Source organism: Nylanderia fulva, unplaced genomic scaffold (genome assembly GCF_048542155.1).
Source record: "Nylanderia fulva isolate GAGA-0341 unplaced genomic scaffold, ASM4854215v1 Scaffold19, whole genome shotgun sequence".
Taxonomy (NCBI): domain Eukaryota; kingdom Metazoa; phylum Arthropoda; class Insecta; order Hymenoptera; family Formicidae; genus Nylanderia; species Nylanderia fulva.
The window spans coordinates 3,634,952-3,649,454 of NW_028190161.1; the positions used below are offsets into that span (position 1 = coordinate 3,634,952).

Consider the following 14,503-nt stretch of genomic DNA (forward strand, 5'->3'; position numbering starts at 1 on the left):
AGAAATTTTGTCATCTTGTTAATTTTACATTCGATGAAATTGGTTACAAAGAAGCGTGGAAAAATGTGTTTCTCCCTTTCTCGAATGAGAGAGAGAGAGAGAGGAATGGGCTCTTCTCATCCAGATTCTTCAGAAATACGTTGCCGAGGCGAAATCGCGTTTAACGTACGCGCGCGAAAAGTAACGCAGCGCGGAAATCGCGCTCGGCCCATTGAACATCAGCGTGGCTTGTAATTTGGTGCGCGGATTAATGGCGCGTACGCCTGCCGGATCGACATTCTCGTTGCTCGCAACATCGTTCGACATGCTAATAACAGCGGGTTTACGGCGAACGTCCACGTCGGAGCAGCCGTTTGCGAATCGCCACGGCTGAAACGGCGCTAACGGCCGCTGCGTCGAAAACAAAATTGACGACGGGGTACGGAAAATCGGGGTGGGAAAGCCGCTCGGCGAATTCGGCGTACGGAATAACGAGACGCTCTTATTCGGACGATAAATCTCGCTCGCTCGACGAATGATATCACGGGCATGCAAATATGTCATTACTCGTCCGCTTTCTATATCCTGTATATCCACTCCGAGACGCGATAACAAGAGAAATGTCGCGTCAATTTTATTTTCGTTTATAATGCGGAGATAAAATTAATGAAGAAACTGCGCCCTTAGATTCTATTTTACAACTAGAATATAATACCATTTATTTAATGTTCAAGAGAGCTTCTTTGCAAAAAAATAGTAAATAATTAAATATTAAAATAATTTATTTTCGCTATACAATAATTAAAAAAATAATGGATGAAAAGTCGACTGGGACTTAAATTTTGAATATGATTTTTGATCAACTCGATGATGTGTATATGTTTGCAATCGAATCGAACATTTCGCTCAGATGGCGGGAACTGTGGCAAAAACAAATTCCGTGGGAGGACAGGATCGGTGCGACGAGCTCGATAATCGTCGCGAATCGAGCGTGGATAATGACAAGAGAGAGGACCCCGAACGATAAATCTCGGGCGGAACGACATGCCCGACAGACAATGGGTCGCGTTTGGGCGTGACTCGACGGGGCCCGTTTCTCGTTTTCATCGCGCCTCGGCGATGGAGATGTCAGGCTTTATACGATTCGTCACGGGCCGCTGTCTATTTCTGTATACCTTGTGTTCGTGAGTCGTGAACTGGCCTAACTGCCGGACGTGTTTGTCGCGATTATGCGGATGCTGGCGCGTGTTACGCACCGCGACCGCGATGACTATTTTTCTTCATTGTTATCGGCGGGAATTCTCGAGAGCGTGACCAATGCGACTTACGATGACGAACGGGATCGATGATGACTTATTTTGGAGAGCAACGCACGATCGAGTCACTGCCAGACAAAAGCGCAGCAACCCCTTTCTAAGAAAAATTATATCTCTTCGTATAGAAAAACAGTTATACCTGTACATATTAAACGTCATTTTTCATCATTTAAAGGCAGACTTGGATACTGATATTGGAAACTATTGATATTAGAAATAAAACTGAAAAATTGATATTAGAAATTGGAATTTATTTCAACAGTAATGGGTTAATAAAATTTTATAGCGATAGATTTCACTCGTGTGAAGAATCAAGGCTCGACGATGAAATGTGAAACAATATTTTATTTTGTATTAAATTCAGAATTGATTTTCTCTTTCTAATTTATTTTAAATTTATCTAAAATAGAATATTAAAAAATCAGAAAAGTGTTAATAGAATTTCAAAGACATTTTTCCTAAGGAAAAACTGGCTCTGCATCGATTAAAAAACTCGTGGATGATGGAAGATAGCGCAAAAGATCTGTGCAACTGATATATATTTTTCGAGATTGCGACTTAAGTTATCTAAGGATCCTTGAGAATAACAGATGAGGAGAATTGCAGATATATTCTGTCCGCGCAATGTCTCTTATGCGATACTTGGGATATCTTTATGCATCCTTCTTGCATACGTATTCACCGCGCAAGAGAATGTCACGGTGTTTGATTTCATTAATGTCTATCGAATCACGAATTCGATCGGGTATAATTAGTGATCGTGTATACTTCGTATCACGTTATTTGCTTCGACACGTTCTTCACTCTGGCACGATTCTGTCATTTCCATAAAAAGTTGCTCTTGTAATACGACCTATCGCGAATATACTTAATGTCTAAAGAATATAAAATTTATGCATTTAACTTTTCTATTTTTATTAATTTTCACATTTGAATCTGTTCCTAAATTTCACAAGTGTAATTAAAAAGTAAGGAACGAATCTCGTACATGCAGTTTCGACAAAGAATAATTAATAAGTGCCTGAAATGTCATGTGCAAATATATAAATTGATTTATCATTTAATTTTGACAGTGGATTTTCTGACACGTCAATCGTATATCTTTAAAAAGGATTATCAAATCAAGTCAGAATCAGACACCGGCGATAAATTTGTTTCAAAATTAGTGTGAAGAAAATTAATTTTTATTATAAATATTTTTATTTGCAAATTATGTAATATAATTCTTAATTACCATTGCAAGAAGTGCCACTATAATCTCGCCTCTTATGATGCTAATATTGTCAATCTATGTTGTTATTTTAAATAAATTCTTTCGATGAAATTTGCGATTATCGAACAATATAACAAGAAAATGTAGGAGCGACATTTCAAAAACAAGGAATTTGTCATCGAGAAGGCAAGCCACCCAGAAGCGTAATATTACGCCGGGAACCCATAAAGAGTCTTCGCTGCTTACGACGAGACGAACGATGAACTGATCTCGTGGAGCGAGCCATATAGGCATCCCGAAGCACAAAAAAGTTCGCCATAGAGTAGAGTATTGGATGACCCATCGTCGACCGGTCATGTGCCAGAGCGATCCATACAAGATATTTTATACGAAGTTACGATATTTTCCAAGCAGGCGACAGACGATGAACGATGGGAAATGGACCACCGTGAAGGGAATGCTAGCAACGCTTATGGTGGTTCATCATGTTTCAGATACATTTTTTGCTCATAAATACGTGCAAAGATGTTCGGAATATAATTATGCAGATCATTATGCAAATGAAGAATGCACCGCAAGATCTTTTTTTAAATGTATCTTGAAATATCTAAGAATCATGAACAGAGAAATTACAAGGTGGAAGTTGAATAAAAATAATAAATATGATAATGAATAAAAATAAATACTTTTTTTAGCTCAATATTAATAAAAATAGCATAATAATAATAATATTGTATCAAGAAAGTGAAACTAATAAAGATTATTAGATCGAAATAATCAATATAATAAGAGTAGGGATCAATATAACACCTAGAGATTGTATTCGTAAGAGTTTTGAAAGAAATGAAAGAAAATGAAACATAAAATGTAGGCTTGAGATATATATTTTCTACAATATGTTTATGTTACTCACTTAGACAAGAACATGCGCTTCAAATCTTTGTTATTCTTACCGACACATTTTATTCGCCGCTCGAGTAAACAGAATCAAACGTAACGAAGATGTAAAGAGCCAATATATAAATCCTGAAACTCTCCTTCTCACCTTTCGTCGTATAGAATGCGAGCCGACGGAGCTAATTATATCGCGCAAGGGCTCGAGTAGTTAGTACTCTCTAATTACATTTCCCGTTTCCTCGCGCGTGTTGCGGGAGCGCCTACTTTGAAATGAAATTACCACACATCGGAAGAGCGGTTTCCTCTTTTTTTCCTCCTTTTTTCTCGCATTAAGGATACGCAGGATGACACGTTGCTTCGTTTGCGGCCCTTCATTTCAAATTACGTTGCCACGCGCGTACTTGCCATTCATTCGGTTATCCCTTTCGCGAGAACGATGGCGACGACGACGACGATGAGGACGACGTATCAACACGCTTACGTTTACAGACTTGAGACTCGAGAGCGGGACTTTGACACGTTGCATCTGCGGTTACCCAAGAATACCCCCGTGGTGCGAGTATCGTGGAAATAGGCAGAGAACTTTACGTAGGTAGTACTCTTAATCCCTTCGCACGCTGCGAAGGGTGCGAAGACACACGTTCGGTAACGCGATTTCGAGTGGAGAGACCGGGATTTTAAATCCGGAACTTACCCATTCAAAGACACCCCCTCAAACTCTCGGCTCGTTCTTTGCCCCCTTACGTTTCGTGATGTGGAGCTGAGGGTGTTTCAGCGTTTCTCGTACTATATATTTGTTTAATTTATTTATTATTGAAGTATATTATTAACAATCTATATACGCATGTAATTTTCGAGGAAGAAAAACATTTTATCGAAGCAATATTTATTTGCTGCATTTATTTAAAAATTTTTAATTTGTATTTTTTTTATTTTTGCTGCATTTATTTGTAAAATAATTTGGCACTTTTAATAAAGTGATACAGGAAATTTTGTATTTAAAACAAATTGGATTTGATATATGTTAGCAGTTATCTGCATATATTTTTTTTATACGTACGATTGTAAATTATCATAAAGTGTTCACGTATATGTATAGAACGAATGCATATGCATTTGTATGCATATTTAATCCCTATTATATTATCCGCAAGAGTTCGAGGGTCATCTGTGCAGCGCAAAGCAGCACAAAAAAAACGAACTATCGTATCTGTAATAAGGGACGGATTAATACCCCTCGAGAAGAGGGGTACTCGATTTTAATCCTCCCTTATCCCACGCGTTCTCCACTCTTTCTCTCTCTTTCTCTCCCTCCCTCTTTTCCTCCACCCAACCCCCGGACAACGATTCGTCCTTTTCACTCTTTTACATCGCGGATCTCGAATCTTTTGTCATTCTCGACACGAATCCCACAACAGTAGTCGAAAGTCTTCATTGTGATTTCTCGCGCGACACATCCGTTCTCGCGCGATCCCTCTTCAGCTTTATGTGGGAAAAACTTTCGACACAGTTTCTTGGATTTCTCGAAAGCGATCGAATGACGCTCTTCTCCTCGTACAGTCGCGAGACAGGTGGCGAATACATACTTTGGCTTTTTGGCTACCCGCGTCGTCTTTTCACAATAGTCCGCAACTCTCCTGCATCGCGAGTCTTTTACACGCAATGGAACGAATAATGGAATGCAATCTCGGTCGTATTAAAGATGCTGCGAGATTAAAGATACATGTGAAAACATGTTTAGTTTTTTATTAATACATTCTAACAATTTTTGACAATAATATGAGACTTAATAAATCGTGAAGCATAAATTATTATAGCCTCTATAATATGTATTTTTTGCTTATTCAAATGATGAGATCAGATGACGATTGCCTAAAAAGCAATACGTAAGCTTACATAATCAAGAAAATGTTTCCGGCATATTTTATTCATAAATTTGAATTGATTTCCATTAATTATTCTTGTTTTTTTTATTGCATTGCCGGTTCGGAGACACTTTGTATAAACATGGGGAATCATTGTTACAAAAATAACATTTTTTCACAGTTCTAAAATATTATCATTTAAATTATGAATAATATTACATACTTTGTGGCTTTTTGATTATCCGCATAAATTTCACATAATTTATTTTATGGCTCGTACCGTGAAATAATATGCTGAAAAAAGGTCGAACCAACTCAGGTGATTTTAAATAAATTGAATGAACACATTGCTTTGAGTAATAACATTAAAAATCAAAACCGAATACAAGCGTTACCATATATTTTCTTTTTTGTCGTTTCCACAATTTAAACTTCAAATTTTTAGGAATTATGAAACGAGAATAAAACGAAACGATATAAATGAAAAAAAAAAAAAAAAATAAATAATTTTTCGATTTTACCCCAAAAGCGCCGTATCGTCCCGAGAGTACAGCGTAGCGAAATTTCCATTAACTTGCCAAAGAACGGCACAAAATCAACTACACGGGCTAATAGTATCCCGGCATCGGCGCGTATATACCGCGGATGATCGATACGCGGCCCGGGAAAACGCGCGCGTTCCAGCATCCAGGGCCCTCGCATACCGGCCGTAGGGCAGCATCACGCAGAATGCCCCGTGGCATCTGGCCGAGAGTGCGAGCCGGGCATTGTGATTCGTGCATAGTTCGCATTTCGTCAGTACATTTTCGGACCTCCGGTTCTCTGACCAGGAACATGATTAGTGTGCGCACACTTGACCTGGCCGACCCATTGTGTCGGAGGGATGAGAAACACTATTATAACGATACCACCCTGTTGTACACATGCGAAGGTACCATTATTCGATGCCCCCGGAATATATATATATATGTACGCGTTCTCGGAGCGTTATATTACGGTTTTTCAACAACCCTCAAATAAGTGTGTATGTATGTGACTATGTCAGATTTTTGGAAATGAATATTGGGGATTGTATGATATATATATAGAATATTTTAGGAAAAAGATCTTTATATATATTACAGATGAGTTTCACATAAAAAGATCGACAAGTACATATACGTAAAATTAAAAAGATTTAAGATTTTACTTTCAAATATAAAGTATAACTTGGTTAAAAAAAAATAAATATTTCTCGTCAATAATAAAAGCAAGCATCCTTTATTCTATGATATAACAATTTTCGAAATTGTTTTCATTGACAATTGTAAAAACTGTCAATATTAATAATTATTAAAAGATCGTTACACATATTACGGATGAGTTTCACATAAAGAGATCGACAAGTACATATACGTAAAATTAAAAATATTTAAGATTTTACTTTCAAATATAAAGTATAACTTGGTTAAAAAAAAAAAAATATTTCTCATTAATAATAAAAGAAAGCATTGTTTATTCTATTATAACAATTTTCGAAATTGTTTTCATTGACAATTGTAAAAACTGTCAATGTTAATAATTATTTAAAAAAAATGATAGTTTGAAAAACGTGAAAGATTCGCTCGCGATGTAAGAGAGTAAACTTGGAGAGACAAACGAGCCGTGGTCGAGAACGTTATCGGGATAATTTTCACGGGCTCCCGGTAAACTGCCGAAATGATGGATCGAGCCGGGCTGGAGCGAAGCGGGAGGAGATTGGTAATGTGTGAAATTTTTGAAAGCTACACGGTAAGCGCGATCTCTCGCTTGACCGTTCGTCGACACGGAGTGTGTTCAGATTAGGTGCACACGTTGCCTCGACAATTTATGGCATTCTGCGTTTCTCTTCGTGTTCTCCTCCGCTTTTGCCTCCCCAATTTCTCTCTCTCTCTCTCTTGCTCTGTCTAGCTCTCTCGATGCGTTTATCGTTCGTCGCATGTCTCATCCCTCGTCGCTCTCTCTTCGTCTGGCTAGTGAAATCGCGTCAGCATTTAGCGAGCAGTATATTAGGCGAAATACAGGCGGATATCCTCTCACGGGCCATTACTGTTACCTTTGATCATCGCATGACCGGAGAGTGGTTAACGCTGCGTCATCAGAGCATGAATTTCTCTCTATCTGCCCGGTATAATTTACAATCCGCGCGGCTGCGGCCCTCTCGCCGACTGACTCGCCAGACTCGCTTGGACCAGCTAGACAGCTATCTCTATCCTTCTCTTATCGTATCCTGTCACTGTTTTCCCCGAGCATCTTTCGCTGAGCCTTTTATCATAACTTGAATAGTCAATGTAATCTCTCCCTTAGGAGTTATCATTGTCGATTCATCAATCGCGAACGTATCTTAACTGTCGTTTAGCTCTGAAAAAAATCAGTGATGGATCAGAAAGAGCAAAAAGGCATAAAAATCTGAAAAAAATATAAAGAATAGCGTTTATTTACTGATTACAAACTTTGAAGAAATAATCACAAGTTTTTGACACATTGAGGACCAGTTAGATGATTGATCGATAAATAAAATTCTTCAAGCTTATTAAATGTGTCTAGTAGTTTAAAGTTTTCAGAAGAATAAAATACTCTCTAGATTTGTTTGTAACAGATACTATCGGACACATTGCGTAAGAAAATGCATAGTCAAATCGTTGACTTTTCTTTGAGGTGTAATGGGCAAATTTAAAGGCAAGTGGGCAAGTGGCGCGCGGTCGTTCGGGGTTGTTTCAGTAACCAGCCGAGAGCAGCCTGTTGCATGCCCGACATCGGGGTTGCTGACGTCACTTCCACCACCGTGTACACACCCAAACGTCGGCCTAGGGGGTTCGTCTCGATTCTAGGTGGGGGATACCAAGCGAGCCAGAGTTGATACTGGTGGGGAAACAGCGGGGGATGACGGGGGATAACGGGGGTAACACTCTCGGAGGGCGTGCTTGACAAAGGCGTGGTTACCGTGTCCCCACCCAACAATAAACAAGCGACTCTGACGTTAATTTGTTTGTTTTGCCCTTCTCTCTACCTGGCCCTTTCTCGCCGCTTCGCCACTCTCTCGATCTCGTTCCCTCTCCGGTTCTTCATCCGTCGATCTCTTTTTCTGCTCCCTTCGTCGAGTCTTTCGTCTTCTTGCTCTTACTTTCACCTTGTTTGACTACCTGCTCGTCCAAGAACGTAAAGATATTTTAAACAGGCTATGCTACATTTAGAAAAATGTTAGCGAGTCGCGAAAAATCAAATAATTGAATAATTTTTTGAATTTTATATATTGTATATATTTTTATAATTTAATAATATAATAATTATTATTATTAAATATACGTATAATACATCTTTTTATTACTTGTTAATTGTTTTTAGAAAATGTCGCGTAATGCTGGAAGAATAAAAATTATGTGAGAATGCTATCTAGAATTTAGAATCAAGGATCTAGGAATTAATAAAAATTAATTTTATTTTTATTTGCAGATTTTCTAGAATACATTTTATATTTATATATTTTGCAGAATATTTTATTATTAATTTCTTTTCATCAAAATTTTTAAATTATTTTTTATTGTAATTTTGACTATGATAAATTTTCTTTTATAAATTGTACAAAATTCGATCGATTCTTTATTTTGCAAAAATAAACTCAAACTTCGAGAATGCAAATAGTGTTATCGCGACAGAGTGTTCGAGAACAGACAAGAGTCAGCAAATAATAACTTCTTTCGTTTCTTTGGTTTGTTAGCTCCATCATCGTATTGAGCCATGCTATTCTCGAGTTTGTTCAAGTGGTGATGAAGAATCAATGGATAGACGAGTAAGAAGTTGATAACAGACTCGTTAAATGTATTCTCGATGAAAATAGTTGTACGTCTGTCTTGTGTTTGTCGGGGAAAATAAAATTGATATCGAAGAAGATCGCAAGCAAAGTTTAAATCGTTAGCATTTCAATATAATGAACACAATAAAAATTAATAAAGATTTTAGCACATCTCTTACTAGAAATACAAAAAAAAAAGATGAAAAAATTTGTCGCATTTAGAAGATTAAGAGAAACGTTTATTTTCTAGATAGAACAGCTTTGGAAAGATATTACAAATTTATTTAAAACGCAAACTAAGTAACATTGATTACTGACATTTTTCGAGCTTGAATTTACATTTTAGATTTTTTAAATCCTATTTATATAAGCAAATTAATTTTTATATAGAGATACTAATTATTGGCGATAATTTTTTTTTGCAGATTTCCGATGATATCCCAACTTGCGAGCGCATTGCATAATTAATTCGTTAAAGTGCATTAGTTATCCACAATACCTAGTCAGGAGCAAGTACAAAGGATAAGGAGGAGAGAGAGGTGTAAACGAGGATAATTGTGTCTCACCTAACGTCATCCTGCTTTTGTAGAGGGCCACCCTACGTATAAAATTGGTTGGAATCGATCTTAAGAGCTCTGCCCGAGTGCCGGAGGGATGCTCGGAAACGGGGAACGACTTGACCTTGGCTGGATTCACGCGTAGCTGAGCTAACGCAAAATCGAAACGCGTTACTTCCACCGCGTGGATCTCCTAAAGCCGGGTTCACATCGTGACCTGCAGCGGCGACTCTCTCCGGATTATGGGACGCCCGTGAACGCGAATGCGCGCGCAAATCCACATCCGGAAGTATGCGGAGTTATCCAATTTTCGTAAGTACATCTGCACACAAACATAGGGAATATAATGAGTAATTATATATAATAAATCGTGTGATATTTAATGAACAGATTATGTAAATACCAACTTTATCACAAGTATGATACATTTTACTATATATGATTAATTAACATAATTTTTTATCAAGACTTTTAGTAGTTTAAATTAATTTTAAATTTAGTTCAATTTTCTGTTTTTTTTTATGGAAGCTTGGTATTGGATAAAAGTTGAGAGAAATTTTAAAAGTTTAATTGACGATGAAAATTAATAAAAGAGAGGCCATAATAATATTTTAATATAAAAATCTTGTTTCATTTTATTTTGATGTAATATTTATCTACTTATACATCTCATTTATATTTTTAAACAGAATATTTTCATTAAAATATCACACTTGGAATACGACTTATATTTAGCGCTTATTTGTTTTCTTCAAGGTTTCTTTTTCAAAATTTGTAAAAAGACTAATCACAATCAGATATTTATAGAGAATGTACGTACTTCGACTGCTGAATTTTTTCAAGCATCTGTTGAAATTTGTTTTCATTTCGCGCAACCGTTATCTTAACTTCAAGTTTTCGTGAAGTGCAAAGATAACTTGAGCAAACTTCTTTGACTTTCTTACGTCGCATCACAGTTGACCTTCGCTACTCGTTCGAATTTATTTGATCGGATTCGTAATGACGTCTTAAACGACCGCGATTCCATTTCGACTTATGCAACGTTTTAATTAATAATATATTTTTCTCGCAAAATCGGGAATTTGTCAAAATGTAAATAGGTATTATTTCAGCCATTATCCTTGTTGAAAATGCCAATAGAATAAAATCAGCATTCTTTTAAAAGATAACGCATTTCGCGAGCGATTTCATCGAATGATGCGATAATATAATCGATCGTTGCAAAATTTTCAGTGATGATCGTCGTCTTTCTAAGACTCGAGACACAAAAAGATATAAAAGTAAAACATAATAAGAAAGAAGAATATAGCTCGAAATTGAAATAAAAGTTCTATTTTGTTAGCTTAAGAAATAAAACCATATATTAGTTTATATCACTTTTTTTATATTGCAATTGTATGTCATGCTAATAAGTAAAAAAGCCGAAAGAAAAATAATATTTAAATTTCTTATATTTTATATAATTTTTAAATAAAAAAGTAATTATCTTCCATATTAAATGATAGATGTAAAGTCACTTAATTTTAATTTTATTACGTTTGCTTCTTAAGCAGTCTGTGTTTGTTACAATTATGTAGTATTCTACATTTTCTTAATTATAAAAGTACGTACAATACTTTAACTTGCAACATTTCTTTGATATATCGTTTATATTTATTGAGACATTCTCTTCGATAAATCGATATAAAATCATTTGCTTTGTTTTGTTCGTATGTCTTCTTTCATTTGAAGACAAAAGTGTAGGTATATAAGTCCAGATTTCCAAGTTACCAAGATCATTATATCATATCGTTTCATTTTCGTATTCATTGGAATTTCTTTAGAATTAAGAGCATTTTCAAAACCTGAATCACATCGTTTTTACGAAATAAATGAATTCGGTAAAGGACAAAAAAATTGAGAAATAAATTCAATGAGATAGTGTTTGTAATTTTTTCTTTTTCTCCTGCAATTTGTCAAAATTCTTATTCTCTCAAAATCAGCAAAAATTCAATAATTTTCAATAATTGAGAATTGTCGAAATTTTTGTTACGAGAAATTTAATAAATCAAAAACCAAGAAAAAAGAACTGAACTGAAATAAGTGCCTTGTGTTTCAGGTCCTGTACAACCTTATCGCTTGTATCTCTCGTCACGAGATGTGTTCCGTGTGAAACGAGCTTGCGGACTCGTCGTTGACGCACAAGGGTAAGTGCATCCACGTCTATCCCTCGTTCCGTACCGTCCCGCGAGAAAGATTGTAGGGGCATGCTATGCCGAGGTATACAGAGAGAGGGTGAATCAACCCCCGCGCGCGCGTATGACGTACTCTGGCGTGCATAACACCCACGGTCGGTCGGTCCACGCGTGACTAGATACCGCTTTGCACGCATAAGGGACATAAACGCCAATTATATTTTAATATCCCTTAGCGAGACGCGTCCCCGGAAGAAAAGCGATGCGAAATTCCGACGGCGCAATATATTCACGCTCCTGTCGTTTCTCCGTCTCTGTCTCGTAAAAAGTGGTGAAAGTTCGAAAAAATATTTAAAGAGTTAGAAAATTAAAAAAAACTCGCCGAGAAATTTGTGCTTCTTTTTCTTTGCACTTTAATTTGTTCCTTAAGAATTCGGTGAAGGACAAAAAAATTGAGAAATAAATTCAATGAGATAGTGTTTGTAATTCTTTCTTTTTCTCCTGCGATTTGTCAAAGTTCTTATTCTCTCAAAATCAGCAAAAATTCAATAATTTTCAATAATTGAGAATTGTCGAAATTTTTGTTACGAGAAATTCAATAAATCAAAAACCAAGAAAAAAGAATAGCGACACTGAAAAAATTTCAATAACGAGGATATACTGCAACATCCCCCTTATAAACTGAATTATTATATAATATAGATGTGATAAAACATTTAATATTTTTTTAATGTTACAAAACTTGTAGTTTTGAATGAAATTTATTTTCAAAAACATTGTACAAAAAATTTATATACCTATACTTTCAATGTAGAATTAAGTAACTCTTGTTATTTTAAAGAAAGTATCTTATTTTTTTCACTGTGTTATTTTTATCCATACTGTCAAGATGGATTCAAACAAGCGTAAAGATAATATCTGCGTTCGCGAAAGTAATATAATCATATAATTAGAAATGAGGAATGTGTGTGTGTCAAAGTAGAATTATTCCGTTCAATTCCAGTTTTACTTGAATGTAAAATAATCAATTTACCAATGTTCTTTCAATTTTGATCGGATTACATGAATCTATTATAAGCATTTCTCTCTCGATTATTGCACGCTAAAGATATTTCACGTCCAAATCCTTATTACAACCCCTGAATAGAAATATCTATTTCCTTCAAATCTTCATATCGATTTTTCCAAATTTCCGGAGAACGAGAATCATCCGTTTACATATCCCCAAGACATTTTATACAAAATTTAAAAAATATTTCATTCGATACAATTCGAATACCTGAATTATAGAGATAAGCAATTAATTCTCAAGATTAAAATCAATTGAAGTCGCAATTAATCGGGCTGAGATAGGAAGACGACGCGAGGGATAATTAAGAAATCTCAGGCGAGGAAATAAAAGGAGAGCCGGCATCCGGATGAGCCCCTAGTAGCGGTTCATCTCCATCTGACGCGTCGCGCGTTACGGCGCGCACCCTTTTCCCTACGGTGCAGTTGCGCGCCGTAACGTTGGCTTGCGCGTGCGCACTGCACGCACCGCACGCACCCTCCGCGATGTACCTTCCGCACGGTTGAGCATCTCCACCATTCAGAATCGATGATGTCACGAAGCGGAGCCGGGATCCCCACCGTCTGTCGCGGCGCGAACGTAGAAAGGGAAGCTGCGCTCGCCGCCATTGGTCCAAACGTCAAGTCGAACGTACCAACACGAGACCGCGGCGAGGCGACCCAACGAGAGTCCGCGAGTCGGTGCGTGCCAGTCCGTGCGTGTGCTTTTACCTAATAATATTTCCACGAACGGAGAGAGTAAGAGAGAGAGAGAGAGTTACACGCATTACACCCTCCACCCTCTCTCTTTCTCTCTCTTTCTTCGCGTCCGTTTCTATGTGCACGTTTACATGCATGTATATGTCGCTCTCTCTCTCTCCCCCTTCGTAGAGTCAGGCGTCCTCGCGTAGAAGGCTTTTCGCGTCGCGACCACCCTCCACCACCCCGAGCTGACGGGGGATTTCACGAAAGCGAGAGAGGAGAGGAATCACACGCTGCAGAGCAGCACGTGTGCTGCACTCGCGCGGATCGGCACAAGCGCGGTTGCTTGTAATCATCGTTCTTTTCTTCGCACCGCGCCTATAACCCTGTAAAGTTCGACGCGAAGTTGGACCGCGCTCGGCAGAGCCGATCGGATATAATCCGAGAGATTAAGTATTAAACGCGCGCGATTAGCCGCGAAAGTGAGAGGGGTGTCTCGCGAGCGAAAATTCAAATTTGAACGGGTAGATCGATATATCCCCCGCGCGAGTCGAATCGAAGTGGTCGATCCGGCGCGCGAGATAGTGACGTAAGCGCAAACAACTCGCGGATCGCGCGGGAGACTGTGAGTTTCGTACATACGCGAGGTGCGACGAAAAGCGGGACCAGCCAAAGGATTCGCAGTGCTGCTTCTGCCGAAACGAGGAGACGGAGCCGTCGGCCGTCGGCAGGTCTTGGTATGTAATCGTTTGCTGGATTTGTTCCCTTTATTTCGATTGAAGAGCGAAAGTGCAAGAAAAGGTTAGGTGCACGAGAGATCGCGCGACTGATCTGACTCGCGGGATTTTTTTTGCATTTTAATCTTGCATTGGTTTTAACAGGTATTTTAGTCATTCTTCTGATATCATCGCGACTCTGTATTATCCTTTTTATTTTAAGGCA

The 14,503-nt window shown here is 37.6% G+C and overlaps 1 protein-coding gene across 6 annotated transcripts in view; it reads left to right on the forward strand.

Moving 5' to 3' along the window:
* LOC114935742 (paired box protein Pax-6) overlaps nucleotides 1–14,503 on the forward strand; it is a 123,491-nt gene that overhangs the window by 28,091 nt on the left and 80,897 nt on the right. For 4 of the 6 annotated variants that reach the window (XR_014924528.1, XM_029308671.2, XM_085481761.1 and 1 more), the window contains 2 exons: nucleotides 9,507–9,950; nucleotides 11,737–11,824. The gene's annotated coding sequence lies outside the window, so the exon portion shown is untranslated. Of the gene's footprint in view, nucleotides 1–9,006; nucleotides 9,079–9,506; nucleotides 9,951–11,736; nucleotides 11,825–13,546; nucleotides 14,299–14,503 lie in introns of those variants that run through there. The other 2 variants (XM_085481758.1, XM_085481760.1) reach the window with 2 other exon arrangements.